Raw genomic sequence first — 5,635 nt, forward strand, 5'->3', positions numbered from 1 at the left:
GTTTACTAAATTGATACACTGTTTCACATAAATCGTATGTGGCAACAAAAAAGACGTTAATCTTACATATGCCAGATCAAAAGCAATATAAGCAAAAAGTAAGATATTGCAATCTTAAAGAACAAAACAAAGGAACTATAAGCCTCACGACAGACATGCAAGAAATAAGCTTAACAACAAAATTAAGCTGTTACCAATTTAGATTCAAACAAAAGACGATAAGTAGTAGCTGGTGCTCTAAAAACCACGCATATATATAAACAAACATACTTACAGAAACACACATATACATTTATACATACATACAATTAACACATATTTATACTCCGCAATATTGCGGTAGAATAATTATGTAAGGCAAAACAAATGCTGCAGAAGCATTTCGTTAAAAATATTCTTTTTAAAAGCTATTAGGCAACATTATTTGGTTAAATTAATTGTACCTTTTACCGCATTTTTCTAAATTATTGCGATTGAGATATTTAATAACCTCTGTAAGGCCAACCATGTTTGTATGTATGTATGTAGCCGATTTAATATGATAGACATTAACAAGGGTTTGTACAATGGTAATATATACAATACAGCTCAAGTTTGCTGTCAACCTTTCGACTTTTGTCACAGAAAGCTTGACAAAGAGATTATAATTCGGCGGCGGTGGCAGCAGTGGCTGCGGCGATGTTAGCTTAATACTTAAAAGCTTTTTATTTTAGAAAGTGAAAAACCTTGGTTCTTCATACCTTGTATTAAGATGCCACATATTACGAGGATTACATTTGTCACATATCCATTGTCCTGAAGCTCATTTTCAATTTTTACTATGATTAATAGGATAACTTTGTTCGGTATGTGCGTGTCTTGCAAGGTTCTCATGCCTGTCAGACAGTTTTCATATGACCTCGATCCCATTTCATTAATCAGTGAACAAGGATAAGGTTTGGTAGTTACGTTCATATCTCGGATACTATAAGCAATAGGCTTAGTATATGCAGTGTATGGAAGGACTGTAAGGTGCACATATCTAACTGGCAGGTGTCATCTGACCCTGACCTGAATGTTCATGGTTCAATGGTTTTATTTAAGTTTTTGTGAGTTGGTAGATTGTTCTTATGCTGTATGCAGTAATTCTACTATATTTGATGTACGAAAAGTAAAATCACAAAAAATACTGAACTCAAAACGGAAAGTAATTAATCAAATGCCAAAATCATATGATAAAACACATCAAACGAACAGTCATATTCCCGTTTTGGTACAGACATTTTCAAATGTAGAAATTGGTGGATTGCACCTGGTTTTATAGCGCTAAACCTCTCCCTTGTATGACAGTCACACCAGTTTTTATTATATTTACAATATTGTGTGAACAACACAGACAAAATAGGTAAAATAGTCACAACATGGGTACATCAGTCATCATTGTTCAAAACAAACAAATATATAACTAAAAAGCACAGAAAGCATCAAATTTAAAAACCACTTGCATTGCTACGCGTGTATGACTTCAAAAAATATAAACGTCACGTAGGAAGATATATAAAATAATTTTTCGTTCAAAGTATTTTCCAAAAAAGTATAATTTTACATCGCGGTATACAGGGTTAAAAAAAAAGTTATGTGAGAACTAATTCCAGGAATAGACCGAGATTTTAAATCAACCAGAAGTGCTGTAGAATTTTCAAGAACCCACATATGGTTAATACCACTACGCGAGTAAAACAATTTTGTGGTTTTAAGTATTTTCAAATGTATAATAGAACAATTACATAAAGACAACATATAATAATGGCGGGATCTTTAAAAGTACAGAGACACGACATAGAAACCAAAGAAATACAAAAAGCTGCACACACAAAACACACCAGTGAAAAATAATACACACACATTGACGGGATAAATCAACCCACATCAAATGGATATTAAAGAAAACAGACCAAACAGTAAAAGTAATCTATATTATTAAAGCAGAAGACCTCATTTGATTTGTCGTTTCTCTTCCTTCCACAAGCCTCTGTGTCCTATAGGTAACATGTATCATCGCATTTGTCATCCATTCTTATAATCATTTAGATTGAGTTATTTTGGGAGAAAAACGAAAAAAGGCGTCCGAATATTGTTTCCATATTAGGACCAACTTTAGTCATTGATAAGACTTCCGGTTTTAAACTTGGACATGATTTTAATAAGTATTCGGAGAGAGGACAACTGTTTTCGCGTTTGTCTACATATATGCTATGATATACTTCTTTCATAAAATGAGACTCTCTATATAATCATAGCCTTGATCGCCGTGTAGAAGAAACTTGGAATTTCAAGTTAATAGCAAATAAACTTTATTTATAATATACGTATGTTCAAAGCATACAGAAGGTTCAGACGACAATTACTTCCCTTTGTTCGTGGTCTTGGAATAAGGTTCATAATTGTTATATTGGGTCATGCTTCCAAAGTCTTATGTCTATTGTCTTCTTTTAAATATTCTATTTAAGGGGTCATATCAATTTCATATATGTTGAAATAAGTCAAAAAAAAAAATGAAAACATTCATTGTTGTAAGTGAAAGAAGTGATTTGGCCAAAATGAAAGTAGGATAGAAATAAGACTTAGTAATTTATTCAAGATTCAAATCCTACCAGTGGCATTTAGACAGAAACGCAAAAATTATGGAAACAAATAACGGACTCTGGTTAAAAGGGAGAGAGCTTTTGATACCTTATAAAAATTCATCCTACAACAGTTTACACGCTGTAAATGCCCAGGATTTCGCGGTTGTGTTCTAATATTAATAAAAGAACAAAGACAAATAAAAAACAATAGAACAAAATGATTATAAGATGTTTATGTCTAACTGAAAGGTGTCACTTGACCTTGACCTCACTTTTATGGTTCGGTGGTCAAAGTCATGTTTTTGAATGTTGAGTCCTTAAACTACATGCAATATGTCAACTTTATTTGCTGTATGGAAGATTTGTAAATGTCTGCCTTACATCTTTATCTGACATTGGCCTCATTTTTATGGTTCGTTGTTCAATGTCTAGTTTTCTGAGTTAAATCTGTTGTTTTTTTAAGAAATTATATATAAGCAAAAGGTCAATTAGTTTTAGTGTATTGAATGATTGTAAGGTGTACGTGTATTTCTTGTTTAGTTTATATCACCATGCCCTCATTTTCTTAGATAATGGTAAGTTTATATGATAGTTGTACTTAAGTTTTATATTAAGAATTAGCAACATATATAATATCAATGATTAGTAAAGAAGAAGCGACATTCATTTCAGCTTGTGCATTCCTGTATTTGAAAGGTTGGTCTTGGTTCCTTCAAATATATACAAATGTGTTTTTATTTACTTTATTGTCAACAAACGTAACAGGTAATCCTTCTCATCGTGAATGTTCGTAGCTCCTCTTTCCTTCTCTAACTAGATTTTTCATAGCTGTGTACATTCAAAACCCGAATAAAGCTAAACCATTCAGATCTGGGCAATTTAATGTTGCATAAATTTCTATTTGTCTTATTTTAAGGGTAACGTTCAATTTTTCTATTCCATGATTTTTAAGTTAAATTACATAAGATATTTTTCGTCGGCTAATTAAATGTCAAGTCAGAACTGAAAGGAAATGTTCAACTAGAGAGAATAGAATATATTCAACAACCACAAAAACAGTGATGATGAAAGATTCAATATTGACTAACAATTAGTTAAATATGACTCCACATTTCGGGACCTTTTTATTGCAAAATTGTACAAAGGGGCGGATTCAGTCATTTTAAAAAAGTGGGGTCCCAACCAAGGACAAAGGGGAGGTTCCAACTATATGTCCCCATTCAAATGCATAGATCGTCCACAAAAAGGGGGGTTCCAACCGTCGGAACCTCCCCCGACCCTGGATCCGCCTATGTAACAGACGGCCCCTCTGCCATTTTCTTTTTAAAAGTTACCAGCTTTTCAGTTATTTCATATACTATTGCAGTTTATTTGCAAATTTGATTTCCAAATTGTAACAAGATCTCAGCAATTGGGCTTTTTAAATAAACTTTATTTCTTTCTTTTCCTCGATAAAAAAAGACTCTCTCGTCAAATGATCTTCCCTACGGTATCTTTTTTTTTTACCAGTACGCATCTCAAAGACATATAGATTGACGTTCCGCTTTTGTATGAGATTGAATTAAGACATACCTAAGTGCGGGTATATTTGTCATCGAGAGACCCGAAATAGTCTGCTAGAACCTTCTTCGTCTCATCTCGATGAATACTTTACTATGTAAAAACAAATTCCCTGATGTTATATTTTTTTCTGCCAGTACGTCTAGAGACCCGCAATAACCTGCTGCATAATTTTTCCACGGCTCGTTCATAAAAATTTTGATTCGTAATTGTTCCCGATGATACGTTTTTTGGTTTGAATTGTTCATGGAAAAAACCCAGAAAACCTGCTAAATCATTTTCCGTGTCCACTCAATGAACCCTTATTATTTTTCCCCTACCATATATCTTTGTCTTAGTCGTCTACAGACCCGCAATAGCCAACTACAACCTTCTGCGAGGCTCTTCGATGACAATATCACCCTTGTTAACAAATTCCGTGATTGTATATTTTGTTAAGATCAAATTTTGCTTTGTTACGAGGTTGGACTACGTTTATAACAATGTGTCTAAATATCGCTAAACTTTAAAGAGTCACGTTCAAAACAATCAACCTCGTAAAGAAACGGATATGGATAGGGTTATGTTTGTTCTGTTTTGAACGTCGAGGAACCCACGGTAGACACCTAAAACATACTCTGAGGTTCCTCGATGAAAAATTCTCCCTGTTTAAATCATTTTTCACGATGATACATTTGTTCTGCATTTGTTGGTTGACGGAAGACTCGTGGTAGCAAAATTAAACCTTATCCACAGCTTATCTATGACAAATTATGCTTTGTAAAGTATCTTTCTCGACGTTATATTTTTTCAGTCCTGGACGCGGAGAAAATCGTTGTAGCCTGCTACAACATGCTTCGTGGCGCCCCGATGAAAAAATATATCACGTAAACAATATTTACCGAGGGTGTTTTTGTTCTAGCCTGGTCGCTTTAATCTTCTGCGCGGACCTTTGATGAAAACTTCTTCCTTGTAAAAAAAGCTGTATAACAAGTCAATGTCATTTAAAACTTCTATTGTCCTATTTTGTAAATCCCGATAATATTTTTATTCAAACTTGTTCGTGAACAGACCGGCGTCAGCTCTTATCAACATACTCCGTAGCTCCACGATGAAAATGTTACCCTCGTTAAAAAAGTTACATAGATTAACTTTTACCTGTTGTATGAGTTTGGACTGCATGTAAAACATACCTAACTGCGGTAGTATTTGTCCAAATAGCGGTAAACTATATGAGTAACAAGTAAACAAAATCATCCTTACATACAAAAAACTAGCAATGGTATATGTGTTTGCCCTGTACGTCTCGAGAAATCGGTTATACAACTTGTACAATTTGTTTGAGGCTGATCAATGACAATTTCTGACCTTGTTGATTTTTTTTCGATGATATCTTTTTTTAGACTTAATAATCGAGACAACCACGGTATCCAACTAAAACCACTGCATTAGAGTTTCATCATTTTCAGACAGATATAAAAAGAGATGGG

Source organism: Mytilus edulis, chromosome 7, assembly GCF_963676685.1.
Source record: "Mytilus edulis chromosome 7, xbMytEdul2.2, whole genome shotgun sequence".
Classification (NCBI taxonomy): domain Eukaryota; kingdom Metazoa; phylum Mollusca; class Bivalvia; order Mytilida; family Mytilidae; genus Mytilus; species Mytilus edulis.